Consider the following 18914-nt stretch of genomic DNA (forward strand, 5'->3'; position numbering starts at 1 on the left):
AGTAGCACATGCAGTATACTATGTCCTGATGTTGTTGAAATTAGAAGCTTTTGTTTCTAGGAAATATACTATTTTTCATTCTTGTCATTCCATAAGAAACCAGGATCTAAAACTATATGCTACAAATGGCCTGTAACGAATGTTCTCTCTGAATTATGGCTTGGTAAGGCTGCCAGATAAGCTAGAGGACACTAGTTACATTTGCATTTCAGATTAACAAAAATATCTGGGTCAGACTTGGGCTAAAAAAAGGATTTGGTACTTTCCTGAAACTCAAATTTAACTGGGTGTCCTGTATTTTTATTTGCTACATCTGGCAATCCTAGGATTGTGCCAAAATTAAGTTCTGTCCTTCTCTCAAGAGCCACTTTGGATTTATGTTCTAGAGATTATGGTGTCCTCCCAAAAACCACTTCGAGTGGATTTTCTAGAAATTATGGTGCTCTTGTTGTTCTGATTGCTGGGAAACTCAGAACCAAGTTGGTGGCCCATGTGGATCAATATCATGGGGCTTTAGGATGTGCACTGAGGCCCAGTCCCACCTCCTAGCTTGCCCTCACTTTTATTGGCATCATTTTCCCTTTACTAGTCTTCCCTTCATTAAAAAAGCAAGAGCCACACGGACACAGGGAGGGGAGCATCACACACTGGGGCCTGTTGGGGGGAAATAGGGGAGGGACAGTGGGGGTTGGGGAGGTGGGGAGAGAGAGCATGGGGAGAAATGCCAGATATAGGTGAAGGGGAGGAAGGCAGCAAATCACACTGCCACGTGTGCACCTATGCAACAATTTTGCATGTTCTTCACATATACCCCAAAACCTAAAATACAATAATAATAAAAAAGCCACGCCAGCAAACCACCTGTTTGTTGCAAATATCATTAAATTGCTTCATAGCCTTTTATTGAATGAGGCATAGAATGAGTTAAAATAACACATTGATTATTGATACCCATAGAGTAAATTTTTACTCATAATAATTAACTCTCTATTTACATGGTCTCATTAGTGCTCATAGAATATTTCTATATCAATCCCAAGAACTAAAATTTTACTCTGAATTTTGAATCAGAAATCCCAAGTTCAGATGGCCATACGTGCTTCTGAAAACATTACTAGTTTTATTAGTCTTTAATTCGCATCAAAGACTAACATGAAGAGATTTTAAGATCTTAAGGGATGCAGTTACTAGAATCCAATGCTCAGAATATATTAGGTACAGTGGGTTTCATGTGTTCAAAACACCTTTAAAAAACAAGAAAACAGGAATGAGAGGAATAAAAGCTTACACATTGGATTCGGTGTATATTGCTTGGGTGATGGGTGAACCAAAATTCCGCAGATCACCACTGAAGCACTTACTCATGTGACCAAATACCACTGTTCCCCAAAAACCTATGGAAGTAAAAGATTTTTTTTTTTTTTTAAATAGCAGGAATGAAAGTGATCTTTAAATAGCATTCATTTTACCATAAGAATGATCAAACTTGTTTTATCATTCTTAACCTCGGGATAGCATTAAGGTATTTGGCAAATGAATTTTATTTGAAACAGGTTTTGCTTTATTTAGCATTGGAAAAGAAAACAAAAATCTTGATTTTTTTTTGTTTCTGAAATGATCTCTGTTACACAGACATATAATGATGCCTTTATTTTTAAGTTAATTACCAGCATCCTTATAATACCTCTTAAAATTTCCGAAACTATACTAGAAATTTAGAAATGGATCTATTGTATTTTCATTGCATCTTCTTTGTAGCTTTTAAACACAAGCTGCTAAACATCAATAATAAAGCATCTCTCTCCTTTTTGGCCTACACTGCCGTGAATAGAGATAGCTCCTGCTTGTCTTCAATCTAAATTACATGAGAATGGGATTTATGCAGGCTATAAATCTAGTCAGAATAAAGCCTTTAAGTGGTAACCAATTTTGTGGTGTCTTATAAGTATCATTGATTTGTTAATCTGAGAGTGTTTTTATAAACTGATTTGGATGAGTGAGTTCTGATAGCAGAGCTATTTTAAGGCCCCTGAATGGTGGCAAGTGTAGTGAAAATAAGGCAGTAAAGATTAACCCATTGGCCCCACCTATAAATTTAAGTCACAGCCTTTGAAAGGAGAGAGCAGTTTCGTTATATGAAGTTTGCTAGTGTCTGTACCACACTGGCCACAGAGACCATTTCTTCTAAATTGATCGTTACTGCTCTGGATTCAGGATCGGTCCTCTGGCACTTTGCAGAAAGGCCAACTGTTGTAATTCTTCAGGGACATTTTGTACAAGGTGCTATTAAGATGAACTTAGATTTAAATTGGGGAGTTATATTTCTCTGTTATAAAACATAATGGGGAAAGTGGCTTCTCTTCTCTAAAGTCTCATAGCTAGTGAATACTGGAAATGTACTATTTCAACAGAAAGAATGCAAGGATACTCTACTCATAGACACATGAAAGAGAATTTTTTTCAGTGGAAAATAGCAGAAGAACAAAAATGAAAGAGAGAGATTTTAGTCTTATGTTTTAATACTGATTGACTGAATTTTACAAAATCTCATTTAGAAATGGAGTTTAAGGTGTTGGCACAGAATAAGTGCTTGCATCGTGAGGACTGGGGTGCTTTCATTTCTACACCAGGGTAGCTAGCTGGAGTAAAGATGAGCAAGAATGTGGGACTTAGAGGAGAAACCCAAAACTCAAGTCCCACTGACCTGGATTTTGCTACGGCAATATAACGGCAAAACCAAAGATGCAGGTTGAGCGCAGTGACTCACCCCTGTAATCCCAATGCTTTGGGAGGCTGGGGTCGGAGGACTGCTTGAAGCCAGGAGATCCAGATCACCTTGGGCAACATAGCAAAACCCTGTCTCTATAAAAAATTTAAAAATTAGTGAGGCATGGTGGCACATACCTGCAATCCTACCTACTCTGGAGGCAGAAGCTAGAGGGAGGATTGCTCGCAGGAGCCAAAGAGTTTGAGACTACCATGAGCTGTGATGTCAACACTGGGTGGCAGAGTGACACCTGTCTGTTAAAAAAACAAACAAACAAAAGACAGGCACAGAATTGTGTGTTTAGGAAAACAAAGAGCTTCCTTACAAATTTACCCTTATGGAAAATGAGAACATGACCTTAATAAATAAATAGATAAGAGGTTACTGGAGTCAAATATGTAGAGGCCACTGAGATTTCAGTTGTGTGTTGAACCTGCTGCCTGGCTTGAGTGTCTTTGGTGTCAAGACCTCAGGACTATAGTAGAAAATAAAAAAGAGGGCAAGGAACAGGAGGACCGACTACTTAATGTGCTTCAGGAGTTCGAGGGAAGGGCCAAATGTCTGTGCAAACTTCTGCAGCAAAGCCTGAAACGCACCATCCCTTTGTGTCTTGAAATGTTGACGTCTACATGGACACATTCCAGGGACAAGGAATTCTTACGGGATTTGAGCTACAATTTGAACACTGTTTAACTGTCAGTCACCATTTAATTGTTCGATAAACAAAATCTGAGATGTGAATATAGCAGATTCTATTTGGGGTTTAGAACAGGGTTTTGGGTTTTAATTTCCCTTTGGTACAACATACCTGTCTGCAAAAGAGGACTTCTGTTTTCTACGAGCTCATATACTAATACTGATTATTTGAGATTATTCCGATACAACTGTAATGATTTCTGAAGCAAGACTCAATCATCAGTCACAAAAAGTCATGATACACTACTAAGCCATGTTTCACAAATGCAAGAAAACCGAAGCTCAAATATATGAATCTAATAGATCAACAAAACCTTCCTGTACAGTGTGTATCGCATAGACTGTGTTTGCTCTGAGCTGTCAGTAAGCATTGGATGGGGCCTGTGTGCTTCAGAAAGAGTATATTAGTGCTTAACTCACACTCTGAGGCTTCCTCCCAAATGCCTCCCTAGAAAGGAACACCGACTACAGATAAATTAGATAACTGGGCTTTTTTCTTTTCATTTAAATGTTGGGAAGAAATGGAACCAGATTCTGAAGTGTTCTGTCTGGTTTTTCTCCAAATACAGATTGAGCTTCATACAAATGGAGAAGCCATTGTTGACATTCATTGACAGATCTGAAGCAATGCATTCTTTATGAAATAGCACTGCATTGCTAATAAAGCCATCCCGGCAGCCAGGCTTGTGCTGTTTAATTTGTTTCCATGGTGTGATAGTATAATTTTGACATGCTGAAAAATCGCTGCACAGAGACTCATCCTGCAATTGTTACTGAGCCCATTTTCAATATAACATTCGTTATTGAGGTGTTTGGGATGTCTTCTGAGAAGCAATATCCTAAATGAAGCTGGGTGTAGAATCCCCCTGATGTATAATGGAGTTTTGTATCCAGCTTCAGCTTATCTCAAATCTATTTAAACAGATATTCATTGCACACTTTTTATTGGATAGGACAGCTACTCTCTTACAATAAAACCAGGGAATCCTCAGCATCATTTCTTTTTACCTTTGGATGGCAGTGTAAGGGAGACATGTTAAAAGATTTTCTTCTAATAATGGGCCAGCCATAAGCTTTTTACCCCCAATTTGGCATGTGAAGATGATAATAGAAGAACTATTATTATATTAAATTAACTAATCTTACAAAAGAGTTTTTTGTGCTTTTTATACTCTGTTTAATTTCAGATTTTGCAGCACCATTATATCCAGAGCAATTACGTGGGTGAGTGCTCTATGAGTCACCAACTGAAATAGAAAGGTTGGGCTCTGGCGTCCTATTTGATGGGGAAGCTGGAAGGACAGGCTGTATTGAGCACAGACATTTTTCATAATTATGTTGCCTGCAGGGTTGCCACCTGTCCTAATTTGATGTGATTAAGGTGAAACGCAAAAACTGTTCTCGTTTCTCTCAGAGTGGAGTGATGCCAAGATTCATCTTAGGAAGGAAGAAGAGATGAATACATACACAACCAAGGAGAGGAGGGATGTGTCTCTAATACTCTGGGAAAGTAGGGGACATTGGCCTTGCTGTGATTGGCAGTGTAAGTTTGCAGACAAATTCTGAAGAGTGTTTTGGCAGGAATTATCAAAATGTGAAATGGAATTAATACTTTCACCCAGTGGCAGTTGCACTTTGGGGAGTGTGTCCTATTTAATGCCTCGAATGGTTTACAAATATGCATGTCTGGGTGACTCACTGACACTGATACAATTGTTAGGATTTGCTTAAAGGATATTGCTGTAGGATGCAAAGGTGTGTAGCATTAAAAACAATGATGTATGTCTGTATCATTTAACATGAAATGATGGCCATTCATATTACTAGGTAGAAAAAACAAGTTACAGAATTTCACACATAGTATGATGCAATGTATTTAAAATTGAATGTGTGTTGATGTCATATTTAAAATTGCATGTGTGTTGATGTATATGCAGGTGGTGAGTTATCCAGATGATTCACAAAAAAATACTGATGAATGTCTCTGGGTGGTAGAATTGCTAATTTCTACCTTTCTCAACATTTTAATATTTTATAATGACCATAAAAACAAAGTTATTTTACTTTTGAAAAAGATCTTTAAAAGAGGGAATTGTAAATATTAAACACTTTCTGAACCTCTCCTAAATCGGAAAAAAACCTGGAAATGCTAATCTGACACCAATACTTCTGAGAAGAGAAAAATACATATGCCATGTTGCTGTAGCCTGATAGTGCCATTATGTAACCCAATTTTCTTAATTTCTTATCCCAAGATGTGCTTTTTTCCTTAAACGTTTATCTTTTTGGAATAGCATAACACCGTTTGTCCTAACCACTACCTAGTCTGTATAAATACTTTTTCATTTGTCCTGAAAACTGGAAAGAGAATCCAAAGGAACTGTATATAACTTAACTCCTAGAGTGACATCATATCGCCAAAAAAAAAAAGAAAGGAAAGAAAAAAGAGTAAGGAATGAAAGCCAAACAGAAAAGCCAAAACAGAAAAGCATTTTATCCTTTTTTGTAAAGCTGTATAGTTTATTATCACAAAATTAACCGGTAAGCCATGGATCTATTTTGGTTTATGGTTTTCAAGATCTTACAGAATGTTTGTTGTTTTGAAAGAGGCCATCTCACTAGAAAGATGCTAGTTGGAATTTAGTCACTGGCCGTAAGGTCTCCTATGGTCTTTATCCTATGTCAGGCCTATGCTGGGGTCAGCTACACGGATGCAGCATTGAGCTTCCCAACCTGGGTGAACGTGGATCTGAGTCGCAAGACAGCAGCTCTGAACTCATGTCATGCGTTACTTACATCTGGTTTAATTTATCCCTGTTACAAAATTAATAATAGTCTACAAATGCAGTCTTTTCTAGTTCAGGTTCTGTCTGCTACACCCAACATTGTAATGTATAGATCTTCAAAGAACTTTCAACTTTGGAGACTCTAAATTGTTTCAAGTTTATCTCAGTGTTTTAACGAGAGTTGGTGTTCTCATATAGGAATGTTTCTGCTATTATAAAATAAGATGAATTATCCAAAGAATTGGGTTGTCATTGGAAATTCTACCTTTTACAGTATCTCCTTTAAAATGGTTTTTGTTTTTGTTTTTTTGTGAGCCAGAGAACTGTTTAGAAAAAGCACTTTGCACTTTGGTAAAACCCAGTAGATGAAAGCAATGATTCCAAATTCACCATTCAGGCCTGTGTGGAGCTCTGGGCGCAGTAAGTAACAAGTTAAGTCAAAAACTCCTCCGATCTGGACGTTAGACACGAGAGTAGATATGAGTGAAGGATGCCCTAAGGCCTGTGAGGAGGGGCCTGTTTCACTAACGTGTGTCCTCAGCTCTCTGCGCAGTAAATGCTGAGTTGGTGATAAAACCTGAAGCAGGAAAGGAGCGTGTGTGTCAGAACTCACTAGCTGAGCATGGCTCCCCACCCTCTGTACTAGCAGCTAGGCAGGACCACTTTTCCCGTCCCTCACCTTCAAGTCCCCAAACAGAATCTCAGCCTTCTGAGTCAACATCCATTGTTGATGTTCATTCTCAGGCCAACAATTCCACTTTTCTCTCATGTCTTCCATTCCGTTTCCTGTCTCTTGCTCACTGTTGATGGCATAGGTCCAATGCCCTTCACCTTGTCCATAAATAAGTCTTTGCTTCCGATCGTCCCGTGACTCAGACCTCAGACTTGTGCGTATCCTCTTCCGTTACCCTCTTCCATGTTGGCACGTTTTATCTGTTTTCCGATTTCCGGTCTCTTCTCTCTCAACACTTCTCAAAAAAACTCCTTTTGTTTTTGTATTTACTGGACATAATAGTTCATCGACGTTGTAAAGTCACTAAAAAGCCAGACGCAAATACAGTGGAGACAAACACTTTGTGAACTTAGACCAGAAGAACAGCACAGAAATACTAAAACGTCCTCTTTGTTGACAGGTTCTTTCACTACAGTAGCTTTACTCATGCCTATGAAACTTCTTAAAGTAAAAATTGGTACAAATTGGAACTTTTTTTTTGAGACAGAGTCTTACTCTGTTGCCCAGGCTGGTGCAGTGGTGCCATCTCAGCTCACTGCAACCTCTACCTCCCAGGTTCAAGCAATTCCCGTCTCAGCCTCCCAAGTAGCTGGAAGTGCAGGGGTCTGCCACCAAGCCCAGGTAATTATTTTTGTATTTTTAATAGAGACAGGGTTTCACCATGTCTCGAACTCCTGACCTCAGGTGATCCGCCTGCCTCAGCCTCCCAAAGTGCTGGGATTATAGGTGTGAGCCACCGCACCCAGCCAACAGAGGAACTTATAAACACACAAATGCAGAGAGATGAAAGTTTTTCCTAGGATAATCTTCACTTTTGACACACTGACAAGATCAGCGTCTATGGAGCTTCATTTTCTAGTTGGTAAATGCTCACCTAAAACAAATTGTCTCTAAATGAATTTCTTATCAAAGTGTGCAGGGCACAGGGCTGGATTTAACTGTGTGGAGATCCTTATTCCAGGGCAGTGGTGCAGTCACCTGAGCAGCACGCCGAGGTCAAGGTCCCTGTGTTTTAGAGGCACCTGGTTGAATGCCTGTGATGCTGCACTTCAAAACATAAATAGCAAATTTGAGCTCATTGGTGTAACTCTCTGACAGATGAAAAGTACTCAGATTCATCATTTTAGCTAATTAAAGAATAATTACTAATTCTCATGTGGTAAAATGCAAAGATCTGGGCAATCAAACCATAGTGTAATTAACAATATACTCAAAGCCGTGTGGGTTTTTCACCCTATCATAGAAGCTATTGTCCTTTAAATTGGATTTTTGTTTTATTTTCATCTTATCTCTTTCAAATACATCTCACCCTAGCATGTACACTCTGACTATATAAAAGCAGTGATGCTCTATAAAAGCAGTAATGAATTTAAGTGACGATACTTAGAGTGCTTGCAAAATTATTAGGTTTTGTTTTTTTATAAGAACTTGAAATATGCCTTTCAGTAATGAATGCAATTATGCCTACGCTAAGATAAATAAGAGAAACCAATTGCATGGTACTAAAGTGACAAGGGAAATTACTGAAATGAATTTAAAATACAAAAAAAAATCAAAAACGTAAATACTGTTAAGTACCTGTAAAAACATAAACTATTTTCTGTTCCCCTGCCCCATTCCACTTTTTCTCTGGCCCCTCTCTTTACCTCATTTTTAAAGAATTGTGTCCATTTAAGAAATTCCTCAGTTTAAAGAATTGCATCAATCCCTAAAGTCCAATGACTTTTATTTATTTAATAACTGTTTGGATATGATTTATTTCCTCAAACTTAATAGTGCCTGAATATGCCCCCCAAGGAAGGCCAGTTTACAGAACACATTCTATGGGAAGTAGAGTACAAATATAAATCCTAGAAGTTTCCAGTTTATAAACGGGAGTGTTCCATGAATGTTCATGCCTATAAGTTGTTTGGAACTCAGAATTCTTTTCTCCTAAAGAAACCTCATTAACCACGATAATTAGGTGCCCAGCTGACTCTCTAAGCCCTATGTAAGCAGGCCTTATCTGATCGGATGTGCCTAATCTGACTGCCCTTTCTGGTTGCATCCACTTGGGGATTACAATCCCACAACTTCTCTTTCTCCCAACATTAACTAGACATTGGCATGTTCACAAACAACCACCATAATCTATGGAAAAACACATTAAAGGGAGCACAAAATTCCATCTCCTTTACTTCCTCCCTTTCCCTTCTGTCAACCAAGGACAAACTTTTGAGAGCAGCAGGAGAAAGAATATAATGGATTAGGATCCCTTTTCACTCTGAGAGCCTCCCATTCCCAGTGGCCACCCATGTGTTGACCAGCCAAATTAAATGTGTGATCTGAGGGATGCTGGATGATGAAAACACCCGCCCTCTAAAATGTATCATCACCACCACTCAAACTAACAAAGGAAGAACTTTATGAAATTCAAAGGTAGAGGTGAAACACCAAGAATATAAACACAATTCAGAATTTTTGAGTTGTTTTGACATCGTCATGACATACAAATAAGAAAAATGAGAAGTGTTCTGAATCTTTTGTTACTGCATGTTCTACCTTGGTGTCTGTGTCAAATCTCCCAAATGACCACAGAAAATGTGTTGCAGAGCAGCGCCGATTAGATCTAGTTCAGGAAGTGACACCATCGTGTGGACAGTCATGAAGGTGTCACAGAAAAGAGACGTCAAGGGAGGGTGTTCATAGAGCCTGGGAATCTGGGCTTAAGTGCTTACAGCAGATCTTTCAAGGTGGGAAACTGATGGGAGTTGAGCAGATGAATGACGTAGTAGTTTGGGGTCAGTGGACACAATTGAGACAATGTTCTAAGGAAGACTTCATCAGGAAACTGTTGTCTTATACAAGAGCTATTGCCCAGAGGAACCGTCTGTTCTCCTGTTAAGAGAGATGGCTGCTCATATGAGCAAACTGTCTGGTTAAATTATTTGCAGGAGTTTCTTGAAGCAAACACTGAAGTTATTTATTGCTTTACAAGCTTATCTTCCAGGGCAGGATTTTCCTGGAACAAATAATTAGGTCTCAGTGGTCTCAGTTCTCAGCCCCAGTAGGTAGGCTGTGTGTATGCAGGTGCTTTCAATTCTCATCTGCAGCCAAGTAGCTGCTTGGCTTCCTCAGATACTCCAGGATTTGGCCTCTTTGATTCCAAGCCTTCTCCTCCTCCTCTTCTTCTTTTTCTTACTTTTTTATACCTTTTTGAGTGCTCTCTGCTCACTTGGCTCTTTCTCCATCTACTTGGTTTGTTGATGTGTGTCTTGTTTCTTCTGCAAGCTCCAGGAAGGCAGAATCCCTGCCTGATTTGTTTATGATTTCTCTATGGCCCCTGGCCTTATGCATAGTAGATACACACTGAAGGGTTGTTTGATAAAGAATCAATGAGTATTTGTTTGGAATTCACCTCCTGCCAATAAGGATAATATTTATTATTAGTTGTGAAATGATTTCTGATTGTGTCTCATTATCGACGAGACTGATTCTTTCCCGGCACCTCAATGGAAGATAGATCATCTCATAGTCACTAGAAGTGACCCAGCACAGACGTTTGTATTACTACAGCAGCTGCAACAAACCAGAAAATACCAATCTGTATCAATTTTGATATAAATTATGAAATCACAGCTATCCGAGCCTCATACACACTCTGTTGAGCTCCTGAAAGACACTTTGCATGCTCCTTGGGTGGTAACTGCCTCATCTACAAGTAAGAAATTGAATAAATGATGTTTCATGGCTTCTTTCAGCTTATTCCGAAAGCTTCAAAATCCACACAGTCTCATGCTGTCCTTCTCAGATAAGTTATGCCTACTAATTAGTGGTTCTATTGGAAGGTTTTCCTTCCCAAACTACATTCATGCTCATAAACTCCAGTCTATATATTATTGAATTTTATTCAGTCTTTTCCAAGATTATTTTTAGATGTACTTTGAAGTTTTCATCTAGAGTTTTTATTATGAAAAGTTCCAGACACACGCTTAGATATTTAAAATAGCATAATCAGCATCCGTGTCCACACTACCCAGCTTTGATAACTTCATTAGTTTAGTTCTTTTTCTGCTTCGATTTCACCATCTTTAAAATGGGGATAAAAGCAGTACCTGCCTTATAGGGTTGTCGTAAGGATTAAATGGATTACAGGCAAAACACTGTGAAGAGTGTTTTGTTCCTACTAAGTGTCATAGAAGTGTTAACTTTTATTTTTAACAATTATTGTAATACACTTTAGAGACAGATTTGAACAGCACCGCCCCTTCCACGGTCCTGTTCCTTTTTCCCCTTCCCCTGAATTATATACTTCAGTGATGTTTACTACTTGTATGGATTGTTTTATGTTCTTAGTATATTTGTATGTATCAACATTGTTTAGTAGATTCTCTAAGCTTCCTGTAAATGACATTGCAGTGTGCATAAACGATTGCAACTTTTTCCTCCACTTTATGATTTCGAGATTTATCTGTTTTGACACATTTCACTGTAGCTAACCCATATTAACTCACTTCCTAAAAACCTTTGCTTCTGTGTCATGGTCTCCATAAGAAATGAACTCCTAACTTTACATTAGCCAGCACTGCCGTTTGTGCTGTTGTATTTTCTGTTTTCCACACAGCGCTGATGACCGTCTAAAATGTTACATCATTTACCTACTTTTTAGTTTATTTTTATTGTCTCTCACCCCTTTAGAATGCAAACCCCCATTTTTCTCTATTTTAATTTTTTCACGGATGTAACCCAAGTGCCCTAATAGTGCCTGGCACAAAGTGGGCGCACCTTGGCTATTTGTGGAATGATTTTATCTCTTCTCCTGTTGATGGTCATTTCAAATGTGTCCTTTTGTTGTTGCTGTTTTTACGAAAAAATGTTGCAGTAAATATTCTATTACATGTCTCCTTGTGTAACCATGTAAGTTTCTCTCTGGTGTGTATACCTGTAAGTACATTGTGAGGTGGGAGGTGAATATCTTCAGGATTCTCTTTAACTGGCTTAGGATATCTTGGGACTCAGCAAGTATTGGCTACTGAGAAAGAATGCATGAATAATCCTTTATATACATAAATAAAAACCCATCAGCAGAGAGAAATGATTAAAATAAGCTTGGCTTTATTTATCAAAGTGATAATGCTTTGAACTTGATCATATGGAGTCCTACTGCTGGCTGAATGCAATTGCTCTGTCAAGATCGCTTAGTAAATTTTCCATGGATCCTATTAACGCCTGGCTCTTAGACTAATTCAGAGATGGCTACTTCAGCAAAGCGTACGGCAATCCTAATCAACCTGGCTTAGCTGGAGTAGTGAGGAGGCCATTGGACTCCTTCACCGCTGCAGCCCAGCCTACAGACATGGCCCCCACTCTCTGGCTTGTGCTCAGAGGTCCTTGTTCCGTCTTGCTGCGTTGTCTTTGATCACATTGAATCATCATTTATTTTTGATGCCATTTCATCGTTAGTCGGTTTCCTTTTCTAAGTTGTACTTAGGGGGAAAATAGAAGGTTACTGTTATTGTCAAGCCTGCATTAGGGATTCTAAGCTATAGCCCAGAGAGAAATTAATCCTCAAAGCGTTTCGCACCAAACAGCAGCAATCTGCAAATTGCAGATTATTTGTGTCATGTGGCCAGTGCCAGGAGCACATCAGAGAGCTGAAATCTATTTCCATTTCTATCCCAAGCCTGGGTGCTCACGATTTTCCATTGAACCCAAAGGATATCACAATTGCTCCTGTGATGATTTGCAAGGAAATTAAAAGAAAAAATAGTGATTGAAGACTCATGTGGTTTTTAATGCTTCTCAATGGAATATATTCTCCAAATGAGTTTTCCCTACTTTACAGCATGATTGTTGAGGAAATTCAGCAAAAACTTTCTGAAAACATTGTGGCTCAGTTAATCTCTTAAAGGTTTGTTTGGTTTGGGGTTGCTTTTTTTTTTTAGTAGCTGTCAGTGACTTTGTGGAAATGCTCTACAACTGTGTGATGCATTTTCACTGAGGCTGTCATTCATCCTCAATGAAATCATCAGTTAGATGATAAAATGACCTTTATCATATAGCAACAGAATGAAAGTAAATGTTGAGTACAAATAGTAAGTGAAATAAAGGGCCCAGTTTTGAAGTTATCCTTTAAAAAAAGATTCAATCCTATCTTCATATGCTTTTTAACCAACTGTCTTATTTTTAATACCAAAAAGCTAGTATTCATTGAACACCAGTGAGCTCAGATTTTTAGAAAACATGTAAGAGATGAGTGAAGGGTTTAATAACTAGAGGAAAAATGCAACAGAAAATCACAAACCTGTGAGCACATAATATTCCATGGTGTATATGTGCCACATTTTTCCTGTCCAGTCTATCATCGATGGGCATTTGGGTTGGTTCCAGGTCTTTGCTATTGTAAACTGTGCTGCAATGAACATTCGTGTGCATGTGTCCTTATAGTAGAACAATTTATAATCCTTTGGATATATGCCCAGTAATGGGATTGCTGGGTCAAATGGAATTTCTATTTCTAGGTCCTTGAGGAATCGCCACACTGTCTTCCACAATGGTTGAACTAATTTACACTCCCACCAACAGTGTAAAAGTGTTCCTATTTCTCCACATCCTCTCCAGCATCTGTTGTCTCCAGATTTTTTAATGATTGCCATTCTAACTGGCGTGAGATGGTATCTCAATGTAGTTTTGATTTGCATTTCTCTAATGACCAGTGATGATGAGCATTTTTTCATATGTTTGTTGGCCTCTTGTATGTCTTCTTTTGTAAAGTATCTGTTCATATCCTTCGCCCATTTTTGAATGGGCTTGTTTGTTTTTTTCTTGTATATCTTTTTTAGCTCGTTGTAAATTCTGGATATCAGCCCTTTGTCAGATGGGTAGGCTGCAAAGATTTTTTCCCATTCTGTTGGTTGCCGATTCACTCTATTGACTGTTTCTTTTGCCGTGCAGAAGCTGTGGAGTTTGATTAGGTCCCATTTGTCTATTTTTACTTTTGTTGCCAATGCTTTTGGTGTTTTGGTCATAAAGTCCTTGCCTACGCCTATGTCCTGAATGGTTTTGCCTAGGTTTCCTTCTAGTGTTTTTATGGTGTTAGGCCTTATGTTTAAGTCTTTAATCCATCTGGAGTCAATTTTAGTGTAAGGTGTCAGGAAGGGGTCGAGTTTCTGCTTTCTGCATATGGTTAGCCAGTTTTCCCAACACCACTTATTGAACAGGGAATCCTTTCCCCATTGCTTGTTTTTATCAGGTTTGTCAAAGATCGGGTGGTTGTAGATATGTTGTGCAGCCATTAAAAATGAGGAGTTCGCGTCCTTTGTAGGGACATGGATGAACCTGGAAACCATCATTCTCAGCAAACTGACACAAGAACACAAAACCAAACACCACATGTTCTCACTCATAGGAGGGTGTTGAACAAGGAGAACACATGGACACAGGGAGGGGAGCACTATACACGGGGGTCTGTTGCGGGGGAGTGGGGGGGACAGCGGGGGGGGGAGTTGGGGAGGGATAGCATGGGGAGAAATGCCAGACATGGGTGAGGGGGAGGGAGGCAGCAAATCACACTGCCATGAATGCACCTATGCAACAACTTTGCATGTTTTTCACATGTACCCCAAAACCTAAAATGCAATAAAAAAAAAAAACCTGTGAGCACAGCATCAGGATAGCCCGGAACGAGGTAAAATTCTCATTTAAATTACTGAGGACAGCAGGATGGGCTTTAAAAGTGGAGTCTAGGACAGGAAAAGAGGGAAAAGATAGTGAGAGAAGAGCAGGCTGTTGTCGAGAAAGGTAACACAGTGTCAATATGTAAAAACACTACTCGAGGACCTGGCGCGGTGGCTCACACTTGTAATCCCAGCACTTTGGGAGGCTGAGACAGGCCGATTACTAGGTCAGGAGTTCAAGACCACCCTGGCCAACATGGTGAAACCCTATCTCTACTAAAGATACAAAAAATTAGCCATTGTGGTGGCACGTGCTTGTAGTCCCAGCTACTTGGGAGGCTAAGGCAGGAGAGTCGCTTGAACCCAGAAGGCGGAGGTTGCAGTGAGCTGAAATCGTGCCATTGCACTCCAGCCTGGGTAACAAGAGCGAAACTCTGTCTCAAAAAATAAAAACAAAAGAAAAGTGAAGGCAGAATATGGCATATACAAATATTTTAAGTGCCAATAGATGTCCAAACACTTCTATTATGTGTCAGAGATGCTGCCAGGAATCTCTGAGATATGATAAAGAGTTCAGAATGAGGAAAGATTGAATCCCAAAAGTTGAAAAGCAGTGAGCTTTATACCAGTTTCATCCATTAATCACCCAAAGAAAAAAATCGTGTGAGCACTTACTCACATATTACGTAAGGAATACTCATTACATAAAGTAATGTGCGGTCATTAAGAATCAATGCAGATTTACCAAAAATGAATGCGAAAGAACCCATTAGTGAGGGAGGTGATGCACAAGGGCATGGGAGGATTGCATGTGCGCTCTCTAACTCCAAATCTGGAAGTAGCACTGTAGTTTTTATTCGTCAGGCCCATTTTTTTCCTCCCTGCCACCTCCACCCCCTCCGCTCACTTCTTCCTGTCTTTTACACAAATGCATTCTGTGTGCCCGTCTTGCAGTTCTAGTTTTGTTATTTTTAAGCTTCATCTTAGCGCACTGAGTTTATATCTGGCCATTTCCCCACACTGATGTTCCTGTGATGAGCACGGTTTGCAGATAGCCTTCCGAGGTCTTCTTAAATACCTTGACCCCTTCCAGCTCTTCCCATCTAGCTCTGTGCCATCTCTAGTCCTGTTTTTGTTGTTGTTGTGGTCTGAACCCACCAGGCGTTTCAAGTAATCATCTAGTCTTCTGTTGAAGATGTTTATATATGAGCTATCATCACCATCGGCCTTTTCACTTGCATCTTAGGAGACTGCCAGAATACAAATTCTGAAGATAAGCTAATTTAAAATTTTGTTTCTTATTTTACCCAGAATTAAAATAAGTCAAAGCCATTTTTCTCAAGTTTGAGTGACATAAAAGACCACTTGGAAAGAAACAAAACATTCTCTCAAACACCCAAGTTTGAATGAATTATTTTTAAGACAATATGTCGTAAATGCATCTAGATGTAAACCGAGATATAAACACTTTATGCTTATACAACCGAAAGGCCCAAATAAAAACATATCAACTAAGTACAACGGAAAGTTCAAGACCAAAATATTCTGATGGACTCTATCACCTTAACATGGCAGCAGTCCCGCAGTCTCTGCAAGCTGGAGAACCAGGAAAGCCTTTGGTCTAATTCAGTCGGAGTATGAAGGCCTGAGAACTAGGGGCGGCGGTTTTGGGGGTCTTGTAAGTCTTCGAGTCAAAAGGCCTGAGAACAGGATATCTGATGTCTGAGACTCCAGAAGAGAAAGATAATTTGCTGTTCTCTGCCCCCTTGTTCTGTGCAGGCTGTCAGGCTCGCAGTGCCCTCAGTGGATGGGATGGTGCCTGCCGACGCTGCTGAGAGTAGATCTTCTTGGTCCATTGAGTTAAATGGATTGGTCCATTGATTTAGTGTTTCAGTCTCTCCCAGAAACACTCTCACACACACACCCAGTAATAACATGTTATCAGCTAGCTGGGCACCCCTTAGCCCAATCAAGTAGACATACAAATTCATCATCATACCCAGTAAAATTCCTCTCTAAAGTATCGTGCGCAAGTATCCATTTAGCCTGTGTTGAAGAACCTCCAGTTACTAGCTTATAAGGCAATTTACTCCATTTTTTTGTTGGTTTAAATCCTACTCTGTAGAACAATGCACAAATCAATCTTTATTGCAATGTGCACGTTCACCTGTGTGAATACAGGTTTTCTCATTCTTCAGCCTGCCCTCCCCCAGATAAATGCTCTCGGGGCTTCTGACCACTCTCACATCACAATGCTGAGGAATATGAGAAATGGCTCCATAATTTAGTTCATATGTTCTGCATGCAATCCAGTTTCTTTAATAGGAAGTTCAACAGATTATGTAATCCATAGGTCTTATCTCAATGAAACAGGTATTTATATCAATTTTGTTTCCAGAGAGAATAATATAACTGAACCTGTCAGAGTGGCTCACTCCTGTAATCCCAGCACTTTGGGAGGCTGAAATGGGAGGGTCACTTGAGCCCAGGAGTTTGAGACCAGCCTGAACAGCATAGTGAGAACCCTAAAAAATTAGGAAAAAAAACAACTTAGCCAGGCATGGTGGTGCACACACCTGTAGTCCCAGCTACTCAGGAAGCCAAAGCAGGAGGGTACCTTCAGCCAGGAAGTCAAGGCTGCAATGAGCCATGATTACACACTGCACCCCAGCCTGGAGTAAGACCCTGACTCAAAAAAATAATAACATAAAGGACTACAACCTAATATCAAGGAACAGTTCTACTGAAAGACAGGGATGCAATGCATTTTACCTAATATTAAGCATATACTGGTCTGAATTTTATGTATCTATACATTTGGCCCTCAAACAACGTGAGGCTTAGGAACACCGGCATCCCTGAAGTCAAAAAAAACTACGTGGAACTTTCGACTCCCCCAGAAGTTAACTACTAATAGCCTACTGTTGACTAGAGGCCCTACCTATAGCATAAATAGTCTGTGAACACGTTTTATAGATTATATAAAATATTATATTTCTTAAAGTGAATAGAGAAAAGCAAATGTTATTAAGAAAATCGTAAGGAAGAGAAAATGTATTAACTATCCATTAAGTGAAAGTGGATCATCATAAAGGTTTTCACCTTCATTATCTTCACAGCCAGTGGCTGAGGAGGAGGAGGGAGAAGGGTTGGTCCTGCTGTCTCAGGGGTAGCAGAGGCAGAAGAAAAATCTGTGTATAAGTGGACCCACAAACTTCACACCTATGTTGTTCAAGGGTCAACTGTATTTTATTTTACATAGAATATATATTATATATGTTATTTTATTATAAATATATATATTTAGGCCAATACTTAATTATGTATTTATATATAATTTTTATATATAAGGCCAATATTTACATTAATTTTATAATTATATAAAATATATTTATATATAATTTTTATGAGTTATATAATATGTATAAAATATATAATATTTAATGTATAGATATGAGTTATCATTATCTAATTAAATGATATTAAGCATATACTGGCCAAAATTTTATATATCTATACATTGGCATAAATTTTACATATCCATACATTAAATATAATTATATTTTATACATATTATGTATTTTATGTTCCCATATATATATATATATATATATACACACACACACATATATAATTTACCTATTTACTTACTTTATTTTACAACTGAAGAAGGAAAATGTGAAAGCCTGAAGAGGCTTGGATTGATTGGGTGGCACAAGAAAGTGCTGGGCAGCAGGACTGCTGGGGCCTTCTCTCTTGGTCCTTCTGTCAGATGCCCTTTCCATATTCAAACGCAGGATCTTACAGGTCTTCACAAAGCCCCTTAGCAAAACCAGGCAAGGTACTAAACCCCAGCCGAGCCCTTCGAAGAGCGAATGTCCAGCTGCCCTGCCTTTGTTCCTGCCTCTTGATGAGCAGGCCCCTGGCCTTGAGAGTGAGCAAGCAGGACATGATGAATAAGTCAGAGCCTGCAGTCACCAACTCCCCGACTCTGGCCCCATGGAATCCTGGCTGTATATGAGGAACAAGTGACATTCTGGACATGTTTCTAAGAACCAGAGTAGCATGATATCCTCAGGCCAGATCATAATCAGAAGGGAGAGAAGGCCTGGCCAGAGTCACGTGCAACTGTTTTCTAAAGAGGTGTGGTTGGAGGCCAGGCAGCGGCCATAGCTCTTTTGAGGGTTTGGCCTTTTTTGTGGTGGGTTAGATGTGTGTTTTTCAGGTACATGTCTGCGTCCTCTCAAAAGGCAACATTGGCCGTGGACAGTCATAAC

The 18914-nt window shown here is 39.3% G+C and overlaps 1 protein-coding gene across 3 annotated transcripts in view; it reads left to right on the forward strand.

The window, feature by feature from the left end:
- PRKN (parkin RBR E3 ubiquitin protein ligase) overlaps nucleotides 1–18914 on the forward strand; it is a 1419146-nt gene that overhangs the window by 1163324 nt on the left and 236908 nt on the right. The gene's annotated exons all lie outside the window — the stretch shown is intronic.

The sequence above is a fragment of the Aotus nancymaae genome, unplaced genomic scaffold (assembly GCF_030222135.1).
Source record: "Aotus nancymaae isolate 86718 unplaced genomic scaffold, 86718_ANA_hifiasm-v0.15.2.pri h1tg000040l, whole genome shotgun sequence".
Classification (NCBI taxonomy): Eukaryota; Metazoa; Chordata; class Mammalia; order Primates; family Aotidae; genus Aotus; species Aotus nancymaae.